This window comes from Neopsephotus bourkii, unplaced genomic scaffold, assembly GCF_033783945.1.
Source record: "Neopsephotus bourkii isolate Nb327-2 ecotype Australia unplaced genomic scaffold, CSIRO-AGI_Nbou_v1 NB_740, whole genome shotgun sequence".
In the NCBI taxonomy this organism is placed as follows: Eukaryota; Metazoa; Chordata; class Aves; order Psittaciformes; family Psittacidae; genus Neopsephotus; species Neopsephotus bourkii.
The window spans coordinates 626,382-647,896 of record NW_026901238.1 but is presented as its reverse complement, the minus strand read 5'-3'; the positions used below and the strand labels follow the sequence as shown (position 1 = coordinate 647,896).

General features: G+C 41.4%; 2 long non-coding RNA genes across 2 annotated transcripts in view; one reads left to right on the top strand and one right to left on the bottom strand.

Annotated features, from left to right (window-relative positions):
- The window catches only part of LOC133212796 (uncharacterized), a 233,388-nt gene that overhangs the window by 64,852 nt on the left and 147,021 nt on the right, over positions 1 to 21,515 (top strand). The gene's annotated exons all lie outside the window — the stretch shown is intronic.
- On the bottom strand, positions 4,948 to 6,699 carry LOC133212794 (uncharacterized). Its single transcript, XR_009725610.1, has 2 exons — positions 6,602 to 6,699; positions 4,948 to 5,146 (listed from the first exon to the last, which is right to left on the bottom strand). It is a non-coding gene; the product is annotated as an uncharacterized LOC133212794 (long non-coding RNA).

The following is a 21,515-nucleotide window of genomic DNA, read 5'->3' as shown; positions in this document are numbered from 1 at the left end:
CTCTCCAGATCTTGATTCTATGGGAATTTTTGTTTCACATAGATTCATAGAATGGTTTGGGTTGGAAAGGACCTCAGGGTCATCTAGCTCCAACCCTTCTGCCATGGGCAGGGATGCCTCACCCTAGACCACGTTGCCCAAGGCTCTGTCTAGCCTGGCCTTGAACACCGCCAGGGATGAAGCATTCACAACTTCTTTGGGTAACCTGTTCCAGTGCCTCACCACCCTCGCAGTAAAGAGCTTCTTCCTTATATCTTCCTGTTTTAGTTTGAGTCCATTATCTCTTGTCCTATCACTACATGAAGTTGAATATCCCAGATCTCGGACTTTTTCACAGGAGTTCAGGTCTGGCTGACGTAAAGAGCAGTGGTTCCAGCCAGGGAGTATCCATAAACCAGAGCAACACCTGGTTTGGGAGTGTTGCTGCTTTCTTTTCTGCTCTGTTTGGGGTTGACATTTTTTCTCCATGCTCCTTTGAAAGTCTCATTTTCATCCTATGTGTTGTGGGGGGCAGGGGAAGAACAGCAAATTGTAAATGTTTTTGCAAAGAAGGATGTGTTCTTTGCCTACCAGCCCTGTTGCGTGGTGTGGTCCTGGGTGTCACCAAGGTCTGTGCTACTCTCAGAAACTGAATGAAGGAATGAATCCATCACACCTTCATCATTTTATACAGACAGGGAAGAGTGTTTTGCCTGTCAGATTTCCTAAGTATATTTTATTTTCCAGAAAGGCTTATATACAAACTTTGGTGACCAGAGTGAACACCTGCCTAGCCCGGGTCCTCAGTACAATGCTTACAATGCCTAACCCAATGCCTACAGATGTGTAAGAGCCAAAGGAGGCACATGGTGTTTTCGCTCCAGGTGGTAAACTTCTGTGGTACTGTGACCACAGGCTTCAACAGCCATTAATTCGTTTTATTTCATTAGAGTGAACTTCCAGAAATCCACCCCACAGCAGTGAGGAGACCTGTGGTGCAGCTGCACAGCGTGTAAACTTCAGTGTGGTACCTCTGAGCTGGAGTGGGGTCTGCCTCTGGTACTGGCAAAGATGAAGGACTATTCGCTGTTAACCATGTGAGCCTGTCACAGTTGTATTATAGTCCATTCCCCTCTGTTCTCTTTTCTGGGCTGGAGAAGCCTTGTTTATTTGAGGAATATGAAAAAATGACCCTGAAAATATAGTCAATGACAATATTTCAATCTGATGGCTCGCACATTGCAGAAGCCTTTAATCTTTCTTGGAATAAAGTAAAGCCTAAGTTAGCATCTGGCTGGAAGCACTGTGATGCTGAGCTCTGCACCAGAAAGAGGAGATTCTGAGCACACAGCCAGGAGATTATTTTCAGGACAAAATAAAATCTATGAAAACGCTTAGTCTCTACCTTTGTGCTCCAAATCTTTGTGCAGTTTTACGGGTTTGATTTGTAAATGTGTAAAAAGGGATTCATATTAGCAAGAAAATATTACATGCTTTTCTTGCTGAAAAATTAGTGATATGAGCTGAAGGATATTGCTTAAAATAATGCTATTATCAAAATGATACTAGTATCACTTAAATCCTTGGAAATACATCTTAGGATAATGCTTATTTTGAAATACATGCTCCCAGTTTCAGAACTGTAAATATTAAACAGCTGCAGTTTATACTAAACATCATGATGTGAATGCAACTGCATCTGGTGCTTAATGTTGTGTTGTACCTGCTATATTATAATGAAGTTCTATAGAAACAACTCTTTCAACTTGAGAAGTGTTTCTCTGAATTTTTATTATTTTTTTTCTATATTGGAATTCAGTCATGTTTACCCTCTGAGTATTTTAATTAAATGCTTGGGGTTTTTTTAGTTACAGATCAACACAACTTTTTTCACAGTCCTAAATTGTTCATGTTTCAAATTGTCAACAGCCAAAACTAAAACTGACACATTCATGTGCAGTGCAGCTCTGCTGCAGCACTGGGGGCATCTATTACCATAACTGAAGAACTTATATCAAATATATCTACAGCAATGTTTTCTATGTATTAACCAATTTTCTGTATTTCTAATTTGGAAAGGAAATAAGGACTGGTTCCTGTAAAGGAGTGACTCCTTCAGCTGGTGCAGATTTTGACAGTGCTGTTGTTTCTGGTGTGGATAAATATATATATAGTTTTGCATGCGTTCAAAATTAATGTCCAACTTACACTTTCAGTTGTAACCTGGCCTCTGGGAATAGACTGCCTATAGTGATGACTTGAATCCAGGGGTCCTGAACAGCAGCAGTTCTTGCTCTGCATGGTTTGTGAGAGGTGGTGTATTCACCTGCTCCCTGAAAATATGGGAGGTAAAGGGAACTTGAGAAGCACAATCCATCCCCAGTAAAGTAGGTTCTTTTGCGAAGTTGTGATTCTTCTCTCAGAGTTCTTCAGGTGCCTAAATTCTGAATGGCAGGTCAGGGTAAGTACCACTCAATTTTCAGCAGCTGTGATACAATAAATCTTCCCCAAAGGAGCATATCACCAGGAAGAAGAAACTCAGCATGACTATGCTCAATCTGTAGTGCTGTTTTTAGTAGGGAGGGCAGGGGCTGTATGGATGTGTTCCTGGAAAGAAGTGGCTGAAGTGCAACATACCTATGCAGCAATTAAGAGTGTGCAAGTTGAAGCCTCTCCCCTGGCAGCAATGAGTGCACAGAGCTCTTGTGCTATCTGCTGAAGCTGGGGCTGTTAATCACAGCTGGTTCTGGGAACTCCTGGCCATGCCTCACCATAAGTCTCCATAAGCACAGATGGCACTGGGAATACTGTTTGACACGGAGCATCACTCACTCTAGCTTGATGTAACATGCACCGAGTCCACCAAAAGTCCAACATGTAAATGATTGCAGGTAAGGAAAAAACATGTATAAGTGATGATGTGACTTGCATCATGAGCATCACTAAACCAATAAGTAGCCTACGCACTCGCTGTGGCAGCGTGTCCTGGGGACAGTGCTGTGCAATGCTGTGGGCACTGAGTGATGATGGGCAGTGTTTAGATTAACATAATAAGCTGTGATGAGCAAAAAGAGCCCTCAGACTATGTCATCTGTCCTTTTACAGTGGGAGACTGATGAGAGGGCCCCATTTAAATCATTATAAATATACATTAATCAAATTTGTTAAAGGTTTTTATTGGCCTGTGCTCTAATGTGTGCTTCTTTTCCTCATTAATAGATGGACTTGAGAGACTGTGGTGACTAATTAGTGACTGAGCTGAAAATGAATGAGCCAGGTGGGATTCTGCTCTTTCCTTTAGCCTCCTGGCTAATGGTGTCAAGGCCTTAACGAGGCGAGCTTGTTTGCTCAGTACAGAACAGGCTCTTTATTTATGTGGGTATTAGCAGTCATTTTAATCACTGAGTCCCTTTTACCTACTTGTGGAAAGCTTGTGAATCACTTAGGAAACCAAGTATTAATTTACTAATGGGCTTCACTTGGGCATTTCCCACCCTGGTTTGCGTCTCAGGCACAGAACTTGGCTTCAATATAATGCACAAGAGGGGCAAAGCTTTGGAGAAAAATGAATGCTGTACAGGATCCATGTTGTGCACTTTTCGGGCTGGTTTCAGGCTTTTGGAAGCTGCCTCCTTCAGTTTTGTGCTTGTAAATTTTAATCATCAATCCTTTACCTTTCTTTAAGTTCTTTAAAACAGAAACACAAGTAATTTCTTACTTGACAGTCCTGTTGTGTATTAGCTGCTTGTGCTCTAACCAGCCAAGGTACTTGTGTAGGGGACACCTTAGACATTCCCAGGTTCTGTTAGCAGGAGGAACAGTTCTCCACCCCCCTGCCTGCAGTGGCCCTTGTAATATCCTAGTGGTTCTGCTGGCTCCTGTGATTGCATGCATGCGGATTGTTTTGTTGTTTGAAGAGGGGGCTTTGATGGCCCATCAGGAATGGAGGAAAAGGAGATCACACAAAAAGTATGTATAAGATTTGCAGGGCCCCTGGTTACAAGTTAGGATCTGAATTTCAAGTTCTGCAGAACAGTCTGAGAAGTGGTGCCTGTTTTCTCCTATGTACCTGGTAACTATTTTCCTTGTTTCCCTGAGAGTTCATTTCTCTTTGAGCTATTTTCTTTTACTTGAAACACGTGGCTTTCATTACAACTTGTTTTCAATCTTGCCATGTCCTCCCGGTGCCTTTCCTTGTCACACTGTTGGGCAGCCCTGCAGCAGCACCTGTTGATGAAGAAGGCATGCATGGCAAGGGCAGTGCTGACGACAGCTCAGATCACCTCTCAAGTGGTGAGAAACAGGATATGGTAATGGGTAATGCAATGCACACCATTAGAAAGGGTGCAGAGGTGTGCACAATGCCATGACAGCAGTGCTGTAAGTGAGGGTCTGCTCACGGAACCTTCAGCTTCTCCTTTACTGGCAGCCTGCAGCCCTGGAGACTGCAGTCATCATATGGAGCATGAGATGCAGCCCTTTTCTCTTAACAAAAAAAAATAAAAAATATATATAGATGTGTATATATATATATATATATATAAACTACACTGGCTTGTTTTGTTTTTTTTCTGATGCTTCAATTCTTGGTCATTTTATTGTTCACCTCTTAAGCTTTTAGTGGCTGTTAAGAAAGAAACTCAGGACATAGAGCCTTGAGAATGATTTCGATGTCCTTCTATCACATTCAGCCCACTTGAAATACCCACTTGAATGGTCTGTACCTTAAGTGTAGTGCCTTAACATCTCGCAAATGCTGCTTTTCAGGAAGGCTCGGAGCCAGGCAGTGGGTGTGGCCCCCATGTGAAATGAAAAAAGGCTTTCTCCTGCATCATACATAATACAGGACTGAGGAAAGAAACCGTGACTCCTGGTCACAAGACCACTTCACCATCCCAAAACTCAGGGGAATGCGACACTGCTAAAGTAACCAGGGAGTTGTACCAAATAAGCAAATCAAGTTAAAGATACTTTGAAATCTTTTCTTTATTCAGGTTTTACAAGTTATTCTCCTTAAAAATAGTTGTTCCTACAGCTAAATAATACATTTACTTCTTTCTCTGCATTTCAAGGTGTCACTTTAGCCACTGGCCACATAACTGCTTCAGATCAGTGAAGGGGTGAGCCAGGGACCAAGATGGCAGAGATGAAAGGCCATGGCTGGAGCCTATAAATAAATTATGTAAATGATCACAAAGAAATAGATACCAAACATGTCTGCATCACAAAGCTAAAAACAGATTTACAAGTATGATTAAGAGGGTTAGCTTTTTTTATAAGTTGTTCTGGTTTGGGTTTTTTTGTTTGATTTTTTACTTTAGAAGTGGGTCTGCTCCAAGTAGAACTGGGACAAATCACCAAGAAAAGCTGTCAAGTAAAAAGTGGGGATGAGACTCCTGCTCCCTGAATGCGAGTGATGCTTCCCCGGGATGGAGGAGCTGGGATGGACTGGGTGAGTGACCTGAGTGACTGTCACAGAACAGAGATGATGGCCAAGAAATTGCTGACCTGCTGTGATACACAATTTAGCAAATGAGTTTTGGAGCGTATGCCGAAGGGGCGTGTTTTGGCTCTTGCAGCCATTCCATGGAAATTCCCACATCACATGCACTGGAAGTGGATACATTATTTCATCAATGAAGATAAATGCTGCAGTACATAATATGAAGGCAATCAATACTAATAGCAGAGTGAAGCATACAATTCTTGTTTCCATCTTCTGTTGGACTATTATCAATATCAAAATACTCCATCTGTATGCATGGATATTGACTAATTCAGAAAAAAAGTAGGTTAAAAATGCTAACAAGTATAGCTCTTCAGTAGAGATGTATTTTAGGTGCTTTACTTTGGTTTTTTTTTCTCTCTATTTATGTCCTAACTTCACAGAGTACATCTTTCAGGAGGCACCACAGAGTCTCTTGGGGCACTTTTTTGCCTGGTCTGAGGGGAGAGACTATCATGGGAGACAGGCTGGAAGAGCTGCTCAGCCCATGGGCAGAGGAGGAGACTTTGGATGTGACAGTTCAGGCTTCGATCATGGTAATAATTCAGGCAGAGAATTCCTAGGTTAGCTATATTGAATCAAAATGTTGCAATACATTTCAGTAATCGCTTTTACAGGAAATGTACTCCAAAATGAACAAATCATTTTGACAGAAAGCTCTCTGAGCATCTAAACTCATGCAATTTTTTTCTAAAAAGCTTCAATATATCTTACGATTGACCATTAATATAGAATATATTTAAAATACTTGTAGTGAACCTTTTTCCTGTTTAATACAATGTTGATGGGGGATGAGTAAAAACTTGTCTTTGGGCATCTCAATAGCAATCATTATTTTCCACTTAAAATTGAATTACATTTAAATTTTGGTTATATATGTTTTAATAGCAACAAATGTTACTCCATTATCGTAATACGCTGCAATTTATCAGCTCTGAAAATAGATAAATCAGTCTATTAAAGACAGACAGTAAACTATCAAGACATGGAGGCCAATGGAAAATATTGATTTGGGTAGCATTTAAAGGGGCCATGCAGATCTGAGTTGCAGACCTGTCATTCCTTTTAAAAGACAAACAAAACTCTCAGTTTTTCAGAAATCGGCCATCCCATCACGTTCTCAGGCTTGATACTTCCCAACATCTGCTCTCTTGCAAACAGGGGCTGCTTTTGTAGGTGGAGGAGATTGCTTATGCAATACTGAAGCTCCTGTGTGGGATGACAAAGCCTCCTGAGAAGACACAACACAATGATTTTGGGTCCAGCTAAGCTTGCTGTGGTTCTCACCACTGAAAAGCTCTGCTTAGTTGAGGCTGCAGTGAAGAAGATATTTGTCTGATGAGCTTTAACATCTGATGAAAATGATCCCCACGGCTTTCTTTCTCACTGCCAACTTCTTATGGTTTTGGGGCCACACATGGAAAACCCCAGAGCCAGATGGCCAACGAGCTGCTGTCTCTCTCCCTGTGGTGCAGCGTGCCGACAGGAGGAGGCTCTGGTTCCTCAGTCACTCAGGGATCTGAAAAGATGCTCCTTAGTGCAACACCACAGTAAGTACCATGACATGGGCATTTTACTGAATGGTGCAAAATGTTTAGGGAATCCTGCCCAGAGTGATAAGCCATTGCAGAAACTGCAAGCAAAAGGAAGTGTCAGGCTGATATTTATCTCCAGAAAATGCTACTGTATAAAATTTTTTAAAGCTAACTTTAAATTTAATAAAGCTGTCCCCTCAAATCAATTTTGTTCTTATCCTTGAAAGGAGAGAACCTTTTAAGTCCACTGGAAAATGTTAATAAACCTTTCATGTTGTGTGCTTTTTTTTTTCCTCCATTCAGTAATAGCTGTCACCACCTTTCTTTCCCCGCTTTCACCTTAACAAGTTAATACACTGCACTGCCTCCAGCCTGTGCTGTGATTATTGATTAACAGACTCTTCAGAATATGTTTTTGTTTCTCTTTTTGTGCAGACTGAACAACCATTCGTGTTTCATATCGTCTAGTGGACACCTTTGGGTGAGAACTTCAGCAGGGGAAGCTCTGCCTCTTCCAGTACATATCACTGGATACCCACAATTCCCAGGCATGAAATGTGCTGCATTCTCCTCCTTCCCATGCACTGGTCAGGGACAGGAAGATGCTTTGACCCCAACATGACCCCTTCTTCAATGCAGAGACTGGTTGCTCCTACAGCAGCAGTAAATGTTGAACATTGCCGCTACTCTTTTTTGGGATGATGTGTGCTGCATATCAGATACTCTCACTGCAGCAAAGGGTACCACTAGCCCCCACTAATCTCCATCGTCCTGGGGCCATCCCGTGTGCTAAGTGAGGTAGGTATATGCAGCCTTAAGTTTAACTGTAGCTTCTCATATCTAGACCTTAACACTTGGGTAAAATCCAAATAAACTTCCTGCTGCCTTTTGGCAAGAATGGATATCATCCTGCTTGCCTGGTGCCTGTCCCCCTGCAATGAAATCCTGCTCCCTACATGCTGGATTACAACAGTACATGCTGTTGTACCAAGAGAGATTTATCAACTGTGCAAATCAATACATTTCTTAAATTAGCTGGACCAGAGTAGCGATGAGACTGACTGAACCAAATGCAATCTCACGCTGCCACAGACAAACATGAAATATAATGCTTTCCACAGGCTGATAAGCCCCATCACACGCTGTGTCATTGTTCTGCCATTCTTCCAATGCTGCTCCATCATTAACAGGGCCTTCCCGTGGTTTGGCCTTGCGCAAGTTGAATTTTAAGCATCATGTACACGGGTAAGAGCAGCCCTGCACAGCTGCTCACTGTGTTCTCAGAGCTGCTCTGTGCACTTCTCTTATGCACTTGTCCAAGGAATGTGCTCTTTTTTACCCAGCTGTGGTTTATGGGCACTCAGGTCTGCAGGACTCTTACTCTCCCATGCGTTGTGCCCACCCTAAAATGATAGATTTCCAGATGACACCCTTCACACACTCTCTTCCAAGTACATCTGCCCGTGGTATTTGCTTTATCTGGAAAACATGTTATTTTTATCAAAGGATAAAGTTGTGGTCTTAGAGATGAACACTGAGAAAGCTACAGCTTAGCTGCACATCCGTAATGGACTGCACAGATTATTTTTATTTTTTTTTTTTTTACCATACAGCTATTTTCTGTGATATTCTGTGTGTATTAGGCACAGTATACTCCGGCTGAATGCATTTCAATTTCAGCATAGGCTCACACCATAATGATGAAAATGGAAAAGACAAGTGATTCATTTCTCAAAATTAGCCACATCTCCACATTTCAGACAACCAGCCATGATAAGATGTCTTGCACAGCACTTCAGCCATGTTATACATGGGACTGATTGAAAGATGGAAATGAGCCTTAAAGAAAATGACATAAAACTATTTACCTGTATTCAGCAGTGGCCAGCAGAACCTCATGCTGATGTACTGTCAACATATCTTCTCAGCCTTATGTTTAATTCAGCACATAACTTGTAGTGGAATAACATCAAGTCAAGCTTTTATTAAAATTTCCTTACTTGAACTCTGAAAGCAGCCAGTGTTTTTAGGGTTTAAGCATGATGGTGAATCGGGAACCGGGAGAGCTGTTAAGTAGAGCATCTCAAGATAGTCCTGGATTCAACTAACTGGCTCCTACCTTTTATTCAGCAGCTCCCTCTGCTCTCATGGTTGCCTCTGGGGCAGGGTCTCCCTTCCTGGCATTTCCAGCCAATGTCTAGATAGGTGACCACCACTGCATGGGTAGGGCAAACTCTTGCTCCCTGTGTTTTTCTGCTTAAGTGGATTAGACGGACACCAAGGAACAGCAATAGAGTGGTAGGTATAAGTGTGCTCACACTCACAGTCATTTATTCTTATGTCACAGCAAAACCCACAAAACTGTTTCCTCCAAGCAAATATCTGCATCTACTGTGTAAAGACCTCAGCTACAACTTGCTCTTGTGTTCTTCATGACAAGCTATTTTCTGGTGGTCGCTGGTTTTAGTACTTGACTTCTCCTGAGTTAAATACCAGTGACTCACCTGCCAATGCAGCCTGGCAATGCCATGGCGATGGGCTCCAGCTGAGGACACAGCTCTGCTCCCCACTGGGACTCAGGGTGGTGTAACATGAAACATCTGGACTTCAGAATGAAAACCATGAAAAAGACACTGGTGTGGAGGGGAACTAGGTAAAAAGCAGCTCTCGTGCTGTTCATCTCTGTGGTAGGTGTTTTCCATAGCATTTCAGGAAATTGCACAGAAGGGAAGGTTATGAAAATAGTCTGCATTCAATCAGTGTGTTTCATTCCTCTTTAATTTTCTACTTGCTATATCAGCCAGTGGTTTTGCTTCCAGATTTTGCCATCCCATTCTTTTCTGTGCTCACACTGGAGAAGATCCTTGCGTGCACTGAGGCCAAATGTTGCAACACCTCCAACTGTTTATGAAGCTTATCCCTCTCTTTGCAAGTCCTAATGTGCTAGCCACTTACTTCAGCTGGTCTGGCTGCATGGGGCCAGGGATCATGGGGACTCTACAAAGCGTGCGGCTTCAGCCACCCCTGGCACCGCTACCTAGGCATGCCAGCATACCTGCAGTAAGGTTTAAACAATGACTAGGTAGGTAATTAAGATAAAAGTATAAAAACAGCCCTTTGTCTGGAATGCATGACTTGTTTGAGCAAAATTTCTTATGTGGAAACATGAAAACTGACAAATGGGAATAATTTTGTGCAATATGTAATTAAACTGTACAACTTACTATCACTGGGAGTTGCTATGGCAAATAATTTATACAAATCTTGAAGGAAGGGAAAATATACACAGATGACAACAATACCCAGTTATCTGACTTACTGCTGAAAAGAGCAGGATTTATAAATCTTGTTCACAGCACTGAGCAGTTGGGATGTTCCTACTTTGCTTTCCCTGAAAAAAATGTGTCTTGCTTTTTGTTTTGTTTTCTTATATTCTATTTTGAATTGAAATTTTGTACAATCTAATTTAAAATGTACTTTCAGACTAGGTAGGGTTTTATTGTTATTATTTTGGAATAGTTGGAATGGAACATTTTTACGGTAAGATTTTCCTCCTTTCTCTGTTCACTGAGAAGTGTTGGGAGATGTAGCATGGTTCTGTAATATATTTTGACCAATCTGAAGGTCACTTCCACTGAACTAAGCTATTTTCAGAACAATTTTATCTAATTTATTTGCCTTAATTTTGTGGTCTAGGTATGAATGCTTAGTTACTAATGGTGACTAGTTATTTTTTCTTTGTATTTCATGTTTAAGGTCCCTTCCAACCCAAACTATTATATGATACTGTGATTAATTTTTGTTTTTTTTTTTTCTATTTCTGGCTGTCCCATTTTTCCAGGAGACCTCTTTCCAGAGACTTTTTCAGAGCCCTCCAGCAGCCTGGCTCTCTCCAGCTCCCATCATCTCTTTGCTAGCCCCTGGATGCACCCTCCAGCCTGGCACCCACTGGCATGACTTCAACAACACTAGGACACTAATTTGATATGGAAATACCACTAAAAGTTTATTGAGCTGGGCCAGGATAAATCGCCACCTTTCATTTTTAAAAAAGTAAATTCAAACACCTGGATCTGGACCTTCCAAGGGGACAAAAAGCATTTTGGGTAAAACATTAAAAACTGCACTTTTCATGGGAGCATTTTTCCAGTCTGAATCTGCAGCCAGCTCCTTTAATTGATTGCAAGTGTCTATTGTTGCCAACTATCCACTAGATTATTCAAAGGAATAATTTTCACATTAAGACTGTTTCTGTGTTGTGTATTAATCATTAACTATTCATTATTTCTGAACTGTGACTGACCACCTAAATTGAGTGCACTATATCTGTTCTTCAGTTAGGTAATTGAAATGCTCTTTAAATCAGAGTAATTAGTAGTATGACTTTTCAACTGAATTATTTTTTATCCTAAATTAATTGAAAAGTCTGGGACTTGTGAGATATTATGCCCCTTATTTGGCACTGATCTGAATTCTGTCAGATAAAGACTGGTATGAATTTGTGAATTGCCTTGAACAAACCTGACAGTTTCTATTTGTAAAAATATTAACAGTTCTGGTTTTGGATAATTCAGCCAGCTCCAACATTTCAGAATATTTCAAATGCAATTTGTAACCAACAGGGCATATTAGTTACAGAAGCCATGAGTTTAGTGTCAGCATACTAATGTCGTCTCTTCAAGGTAGTGGAAACAACTAATTTTTATGCCTTCTGAGTTCTGCTTTAGTCAGTACACCAGTAAGACAATAGCAGATCAGATGAGCTGATAAGCATGCTGTATGTGCTCTTTTGAATGTCTCTGTGAATTTGTTTTGATAATTTTTGCTCTTATTTTGTGTTCACGTTGTGAATATTTTCCAGCAAATGATTTAACCAGCCTTAGACTATTAAGCTTCTTTTCTGAAAAAGAGATTATTTAAATTTGCAGTTATAAATATTCACAGCACAAATGAGACTATGTACCTTCAGCTAAAAAGGAATGAAATGAGAGGCCTGCAGTGAATAGCTACAAAAATGGAAATTTTTGCTCCAAAACTGTATGCAGGTCCTGATTTGGTATGTATTACCAAAAAAAAAATAATAATTTCACTTTAAGCATATACATATTGCTGTTGGGCCTCAGTGGAATGAGTCACGTACTTAAAGTAAGCGCCGAGCCAAATACCAGTCCCTCTGTCCTGTAAATGCTGCCGGCAAGCTGCTTCGCATCAGCGTTGTTGCGTGAATCTGCTGCCTCTTGCACACTCAGAGTAACAACTCATTAATTAATGAATTGCCTTATCTTGTTTCTACGTTTGTGCTGGTGAGGGCTGGGCATTAATCCTGCAGAGAGCAACAGGCTTGGCAGATCTTGCATGTCTCTTTGAACCCAACAGCTTCCAGGGAGCAGCATCAAGGAGTGGAAAAGTGCAGTGGGATCCCAGGTAAGCTGAGATGGGGCAGCCTTGGCTTCACTGTGATGACTTCATTCTGAAGTGAAGCCTTGGCTTCACTCTGGTCTGACCACAGGTTCTTGGAAATCCCAAACTGTTCCTTGAACCATCTCAGTACTATATTGAAACAATATTATTCCAAGATTTTATTATTGCTGTTGTTGTTACTATTACTAATATTAATTATTTACAGAAGTTACAGAGCTGGCTATAAAGTTTATTTTATCTGCGTTATGCAACAGCCCAATCTCCTTCTCTCTCATTTTTAGCTGCACAGCACGATAAGAAAGCATTGTAGAGATTGGCTATTCCTATTTTATATTCAGAACATAAGGCTTTACAAGAGGAAATGTCCAGATGTATCTGCTATTTTATTTTTAATGAAAACATTTCTTGCACTGAAAAAAAGGAGGTCACTGCACATCTCAGAATAGAATTTTTTGCATATGCATGTAAGATGGAAAAACACTAATGATGGAGCTGGAGCACTAAATTCCACACTCAGTAGCACCTTTCTAACATGCAAATAAAGCAAACCCAAGCACCATATCATGGGGTTTGGAGCACCAAAATATCATCCCTGGAGCAATACCATTCCGCTGAGACTTTGTGCCAAAAAGCACAGGAAAAGTTGTCTTTTTGAAAAAGCTTTGTAGAGGAGTGAAAAATATTTGCTGTGGACAAAGGACTGAAGGTTCTTATCTACCAAATATCTTCCCCATAAGGGTCTGAGTGTAGTGACTGGGGAGAAAAAACAAACAAACAAACAAACAAACAAACAAACAAACAAACAAACAAAAAACCCCAAAAAATAAAAAAAGAGGCATCTCCAGAGCAGAGAAGAAATAGTTTCTGCTCTCTTGGGAGTCCCTGAGGAGGTCATTTGCTCTTGCATGGGATTATTGCCTTTCCCTGCTGCTGCTTGGATGAACATCTTCCCTTTATAAAGAATGAAAGAAGGAAAAATGGTAGGTTTTTTTTCCTAAATTACTTGTTCATATTTCTTTATAATCAAAGGAAAAAGCTAGCTTTATGTGAAGGGATAATGTCATACAACTTGCAAGTATTAATTTTGAGGTTCTCCAAGCATTTTGATTCACAGGAGCATGCACCACTGGATGAATGCACTGAATGTGCTAACAAGGGTATCCAGCCGCTGAGAATAAAACGTCTGCACAACCTTTCCTTGTTACGGTGGATTAGTATTTTCCATGTGCCTGTTGGTGTCACTCTGCATTGAATAAAGCTCTGGGTATTCCTTTAATAGCTGCCTCCGTCACTGCCCATTCCTCACTGCAGAAATAATGAGGTTTTATCGCTCCTCACACTGGTGACTTCAGGAAGAAGTACAGGGCAGTGCTGTCATTTGTATGGCTCCTATGTCATATCCCCTGCAAGCAGCATGTCGCACAGGCTTGTCTTAAACAGAGCCAAGCAGGACGTGGTGCAGCCTGAAAGTGGAGTGGCAGTAAGTCTCCAGGCTCAGCTCTGGACTTGGGGTTGAGCCCATGGGGCTGGCAGGGAGTGGGACTGAGAGCCACATGAGGAGGAGGGATGCTATCCCAGGAGCTGTGACCAAGGGGCTGTGACAGGTAATGGGCCACATCCCATCCTGCATGGACAGTGGAGGGGGGTGTATTGTTCCTGTGCCACCATCCCCTGCTCTTTCCTCTCCCCTCAAGACGGTGGCTGAGCATGTATGGGACACTCAGCACTTTGCATCTAACTCTGTAAATGTGGTGATTTGCATAATAGGAGCATAAGCACTGTATTAAACTAAATTTTTTTATTTAGGTTCTTGGCATGACAGATGGATGGGTAAAAAGACTTCTGGCAAGGTGCATAAGTCACCTTCCTGAGCTGTTAATCAACCCTGAATTGCACATCTAACGCTTCTCCTAAGTTGGAGGATAAGAGATACTTAGTAGTGTGTTTGCTGCAGAGGTCATGCTCCCCATGACTGGTCAGGATCTCTCACTGACTCTCTGCAGTGGGATCGTGATGTGAGCAGGAGCAAGGAGTGGCCAGAGGGAGAGGGGTCTCACCTGCCAGTCAATGGGACGTGAGGGTCCTGCACTGCCAGTCCTAATTCTGGAGTGCACAAACTGCTACTGATGGCTGGTGGCAGATTTGGTGTGTCTCAGTACTGATAGGGGTCACTCCTGTTAAATGAAAGCCTGAACTTGTGCATTTTTTCATTGAAATGAGAATCAGAGTTTCAAGGTGCAGCCTCGTTGCTGTGTTGGGTGGACTCTTTTCACTCCTGCTGGCATACCCAGCCTGTCCTTGGGAACAGAAATCAATAGACTTGGTTTTGAGCTGGTAGTGCTAAAACTCAGCACTTTCTGTCTTAAGATTGTCTGTGACTCATCAATACAGATGGATGGACTTTCACACTGAAGTGCCTTTTCTCGTAAGTTAAGTGTCTCAAAAAATTGTAACAACCCTGATGAACGATGACTGCCACATTTCTTGTAGTTAGTAGAATATTTTCATTAAATACATTTGATTTTTCCAGATAACTTGGAGGGAAAATAAATATACTTCAGGTTTCTATTGTGAAGGTCTTTTATTAAACTTGCTGCATGTGTTTGTATAAACAGGCTCTCCTTCTGTTTGTGGACAGTGTTTCTTGATGAAGTTTGCATTTAGCGCATTTGCATGTGATTTGGGATGATCAGTTGGGGTGATCAGTCACTTCAGTCTTGTGTTGGGTGTTCTTGTCCTTTCAGAAAGTGGCCAAAGGCACAGCTGGTGCTGGCCAAGTCAGGACAGACACTGAACTGGGCTCACTGGGTGAAGAGCCAGGAAAGAGCAATGCTTATGGTGTTGATAAACAGATGGGCTGTTCTGCACCAGCCTGAGCTTACTAGGGCACATGGCATCACTCCAAATTCTGGTGAGAGGGTGAAGTAGATAAATTTACTATTACAAAAAAATAAAAATCTTGTATATCAAATATTTCACAAACAAGTCACGAATCAGAGTTTAATTCACATGGTCCCCTTCAGTGCAAAACTTCTCCTGCGTGCTGGCTGCTGCAACACATCAACAGAAAATACTGTTCAGCTGCAGCAATTAACACTTTGGGCACAGCAAGATTCGGAATTCAGATGTTTGAAAGCATCAATTGGCAGTGTTGTGTTAAATATATCCTGTGCCATATGCATGCAGCACTTCATGTGAGGGGCATGTGAGGTAATGTATAATTTTAAAGTACTGTGTCATACTCTCAGACTCTTTTTTGCTTTGCCAGAATAAATCTACATAAAAAAAGATAAAGAGCAAGGCCTTGTGCCCTGTAGAAAGTGAAATCTGATTTCACTTTTTTTGGTGAAGTACTTTCCTTTTACATTTCCTAGCTCAATTAAGTATTTCATGTGTCTGACCCCTGTTGCTCTCCTTGTACTCAGGACATGACTGAAGAGGTGCATGCTGTCCTGACTCAGCTACTCTTAATAGTGCTGTTGGTCTTGTCATGTTTTTCTCTGGGTCACCCTTTAAATTGATACAGATTTCCTGAAGTATCTTCTCTGTATATGTAGAACATCAAATGCTACTGTGCTGAAAATTCCATGAACTACTTGAATTTAAGGCAGCCTTTGTGCCTAACCTCAGTATTTGGGGCAGACTGTAGCGATGCTGAGGGCAAAGCTGGTTAGTAGATGATGCTTTTGTGATAAAATTCTGTTCAGGTTTCAACATCAATGCATATCCAGCCTTCTCAATTCCTACTGACAAGCTAGCTCTTTCCTCCAGGGTCTCATTGGCATTCAGTTTCATTATTGGCTTTGAAAAGCTGCTTCTCCTTTTCGAGTCTCACCCTCTGTGGAAGCTCCCCTGTAAGACCAATGTCCCCTATTCTGTTGGTGCTTCAGCCTTTTATCTCCTGACTCTGGGTTGCCCACACATGAGTAGCACCCCAGATCCCTGATTCCCTCTTTCCGTAGACTGAAAAGCATTTCTTTCAGGTTGAAATGAGAAAAATCCAGCCAGGACATTTTTAATATTTGAAAAATAACCTACTTCAATTTAACAGCCTACCACTATAGACATATATTTCTGCGTTTTAACCTGATATATGTCTTAAGTCAGCAGCTCCATGTAGTAAAGACCTCTCATTTCCCTGTAGCCAGCAAACATCTGCTGATTCCTTCTGTCAAGCGCTGCTCTCTGTGATCTGCTTGCGAGCTCAATGGCCATTGGCAAGGTTTCCTACCTACATGCCTCCAAACAAAAAGCCAGACCTGGTTCATGTTTTTTCCTAGGCATTTTGTGACAGACTTTTATTAGATTTCTTATGGACTTAGTATACTGGTAATATACGGAAAACTAGGAAAAAAAACAACAACCCACCTTGATTATCAGGTGTTTTCACACATGCATGCATCTTCCAGCTGCGCACACTGCTGGAAAAGGCAGACAGAGCAAGGTGCACTGTTTCAGAAGTGCTTGTGTGTAAGAAATTATACCCTGACTAATTCCCTAGTGTCTCTATTCTTTCCTATCAGCCATTTTATAGAGGGATACAATAGCACACAAACAACGCTAGCCACTCCAGGTCATGACAGAGTACAGTATTTGAAAACCCTTGCCTATTTTTAAGCAGCTTTATAAAATTAATCTTAAATGAAGACATTAATAATTTTGAATATATCAAAGAGCTATTTGCAGTTGCTGTTCCTATGTTGTCAGGAAAAACTAAACTAATTCCCTTTATCTTTAAGTCCCTATGGCTCATTACCTACTCTGAGATGTGAACACTTTACTTTTGGCACACGTATAGGCAGAACTTTTTCTGCAGACACTTTTAGTGTATAGCAATGCATAAGGCCTGGCATCCCCTCCTCATCACAGTAAAGCACAATACAACTGACTGTGAAGCTGCCCTGGTTTCCCTGCAGTAATGCAGACTGGGCTGCTGGAGTGGTTACAGAAAGAGAGAACATCACCCTCAGGGTGGCAAGGACACAGTCATGGGCTTTTTGCCTACCCTGGAGAGCCAGAGCTTTCTTGGACCTTAACACAGGCAGACATGGGGATGACACGTACGTTTGTTTGGGTGTTTTCATTCTCAGAAGGGGTCCAAACTGCACTTCTAAAATCAGTGCAAAAGCAGTGTCTAGCCAAGTGAGAATAAAAGAAACTCTAGTGTGTAAAACCAGAGGTGATGTTCATTTAAATGTTATATAAGTGAAAAATAAAATGCACATCCAAATACAGCTATCAAGGCAAAATCAGTTATTCAATTTATGGAGTTTCACTACATCTTCGAATTTCAGTGGAAGGTTTCACACAGTTGTGATAACACACAAAGTAGACATTAGGAAGAAGTTCTTTCTTGTGTGAGTGACAAGACATGAGCAGGTTGCCCAGGGAGGTGGTAGATGCCCCATTCCTGCAAGTGTTCAAGTCCAGGTTGGGTGGGGCTTTGAGCAACCTTATCTGGCTGAAGATGTTCCTGCTTATTGCAGGGGGGTTGGACTAGATAGCCTTTAAAGGACCCTTCCAACCCAAATCATTCTATGATTCTAAAATGAGGTGACTTGAAGTGTATGAGAGACTGAACCTTGTGCTTACTGACCTAGTCCCTACCTTTTATTTTACTGTAATGATCCCCCTTTGGCTGCACCTCTGGATCCAGAGAGTCCCAGAAACAAAGTATACTGATTTTTTTCAGAGCAGCCCTGTGGAGAAGGACTTGGGGGTGCTGGTCGATGAGAAAATGAACATGAGCTGGCTTCAGTGTGCGCTTGCAGCCCAGAAAGCCAACCATATCCTGGGCTGCATCAAAAGGAGTGTGACCAGCAGGTCGAGGAGGTGATCCTGCCCCTCTACTCTGCTCTTGTGAGACCTCACCTGGAGTATTGTGTGCAGTTCTGGTGTCCTCAACATAAAAAGAACATGGAACTGTTGGAACAAGTGCAGAGAAGGGCTATGAGGATGATCAGGGGACTGGAGCACCTCCCATATGGAGATAGGCTGAGAAAGTTGGAACTGTTCAGCCTGGAGAAGAGCAGGCTGCATGGAGACCTCATAGCAGCCTTCCAGTATCTGAAGGGGGCCTATAGGGATGCTGGGGAGGCACTCTTCATTAGGGACTGTAGTGACAGGACAAGGGGTAATGGGTTAAAGCAGGGGAAGTTTAGATTGGATATAAGGAAGAAATTCTTTCCTGTTAGGGTAGTGAGGCACTGGAATGAGTTGTCCAGGGAGGTTGTGTATGCCTCATCCCTGGCAGTGTTCAAGACCAGGTTGGATGAGGCTTTGGGTGATATGATTTAGTGTGAGGTGTCCCTGCCCATGGCAGGGGGGTTGGAACTTGATCTTAAGGTCCTTTCTATGATTCTATGATTCTAATTATATTTTGTGTTGTTGGCTTGATTGGTATGAATTAGGCTCTTCATAATATATAAAAATATTAATAATTCCTTTTGGTTAATTTAAAAGTTTATTTTAATGAAAATAGAGCACTTTATAATGTCTTTCCCATAGGGACATTTACACATTAGTTTTCTTCCCTGGAGAGCATGTGTTTGCTGCCAGGGTTTTCTTCCTCCTCAGTCTTTACAGCGGCTTGCACTCATTTTCATACATTTTATAAGACAATATGTTAACATGTTCTTTCCTCACTGGGACCCTGCTAAAGCATGACTTTCTTCCCCCATTAGCTATTAGTTAAAGCATACAGTATCCTCTCTCAACTTGTCAGTATGAAGAACTAATGTTTGTTAATTGTGATTGTGGAGGTTTGTTAGGCATTGCCATGTGCCTGTTTATTCTATAGAGCTAAAATAAGTTAGGTAGCAATCACCTAGCTGTTATGCAATTGCTATCATGGTGAAAACAGGATAAAAGGAGCTCAGGACAAGAGAAACCCAGACAAATCTTAACACCTGGTGCTGTCAGATCAGTGCAAAGCCAAAAGCATTTGATTAGCAATAGCTAAAATTATATTGACTAAACTGTATATTTTTGCTTCTGGGCAAGTAAAAAGCAGCCTTTCTTGCATACCCCTCTACCCTGCCAGTTGAAGCTGTTGCTGCTGAAGCCTAATTCTGGCAGAGAAATATTTAGGTAGGTGAACAAGCTCCAGTTTCAGGGATTGCTTTCCTGACAGCCAACTCTTTTCTTCCCCCCTGCCTCCAGAGGAGCTAAGGGAGGTGATGCACTTAAGCACTACCATGTGAGGTTTTTTGTAAAATCATGTTTGGGTTGGAAGGGATCTTAATAGATCATATAGTTCCAAGCCCCCTGTTGCAGGATGAGACACTTTCCACTAGACCAGGTTGCTCAAGGCCTGTCAAACCTGGCTTTGAGCACTGCCAGGGATGGGGCAGCCGCACCTCCTCTGTGCAACCTGTGCCAAGCCCTCACCACCCTCACAGGGAAGAACTTCTTCCTAAAATCTAATCTAAATCTCCCCTCTGTCAGTTTAAAACCCTTCCCCTTGTCCTGTCACTATATGGCCTTGTAAAAAGTCACTCTCCGTATTTTTTGTCTGCCCTCTTTTTTTGTCACAGCCAGGACTTGCAATGGCTTAGTGAATAAAAGCAGTGGCCAGGAAGAGTAAATAGGAATGGACTTTGAAGGATCAGGTGAACTTTATCTTCAAGAACGTGGAACTCTGCAAAGATGCAAAATGAGAGCTACCTGTTCATTTTAAAGGAGTGGATGAAGAAAGGGGCTGTTGAATTCCTGACAAGCAGACTTGTCCAGAAACTTTGTGCCTGAACTGCATTTCAGGAATGGGCTTGGCTGTCAGAAACTGGAGTGGTGGAAAAGGGAAATAAATGTGAACACATTTCACTGCCCATGTGCTCACCTCTTCCTTCCACTAGCATAAAGAAAAAGACGTAAGTTTTGTTCTGAATGAAGCTGGTTATGGATTTAGACTACACAGATCATTGATATTGTCAATTAGTGACAAATTATTAAAATTAGGAAGCAAAGATATGATTAATGCCTGGCAAATAATACTGAGAAGTGGAATTGCAAAGCAATATAAGCAAATTATATTCTTCAGATATGAAAAAGATATAAAATGGGATAAAAATCTTACCATATGGTAAAGTCTAGCATCATTTACTGGAAGCACTAAAAAAAAAAAAAAAGAAAAGTTTCATGAGCATAACGATAGTGGGTAAGAAGTCTAGTTGATGCTACATGAGTTTTTTTATAAGACATTATGTACCAAACTTTAGATGAAGCAGAATTTTTAGTGAAAATATAAATGTAAACTAGAGCTGATTTAGTTTGTGGAGGGAAAAAGTCACTTTAGGTTTCAGACCAAATTGGACTAAACCCCGAAAACATAAAACTAATTCCTATGTACTGCACTTTTTTTAGACAGACAAGTCTATTTCAGAGCATCAAAATAAGGACTAAATCCAGTATTGAATCTGGTATTGAACGCCTTCACATGCTATAAGTGCTGTCTTTGGTTCATCAGTCCCCCTCAAAAGCTAGGCTGCTCCCTTCCTCATCCCCTTCATAGCAAGAAGTTCTCACACATCCCTGCTGTGGCCTTGAAAACCTGCTTCCAGCTCAGCTTTCCTCATGGAAACATGGAGCATACTGGGGGTAAACCATGGTGGAGTTAATTGTACAATGGAAGATTACCAGACATGAAATTTTTAGAACAAAATAATTTGGATATAAAGGCTTGCCAAATTTTGGCTGAACTTAGCTTCATACAGTAATTCCCAAACATGTCTACATGTTTGGAATAGTTGATGCAGTAAGGAAATAAATTTTTAAAAACACAATAATTAAGCTTCAAATTACATGGCTTCAGTGGACCAAAACAATGCAAAGAAAGGATAAAGATGTAATTCACAATATAAACAGCATCAACATTTTTTCCTGCGATTCCACACCTAACAATAGAACTACTGGCAAGAAGTCAAGAATCTATATTTCCACGTAAGAAATAGAACATTGAAAATGTTCTTATCCAATGTGTTCAAGATCCTGTGGCCCAGGGAGATGCCAATGCAGGTCAGGAAGGGAAAAAAATACTTCCATGGCAAGTGCTGCAAAAAAACAGTTAGCTAAACGCT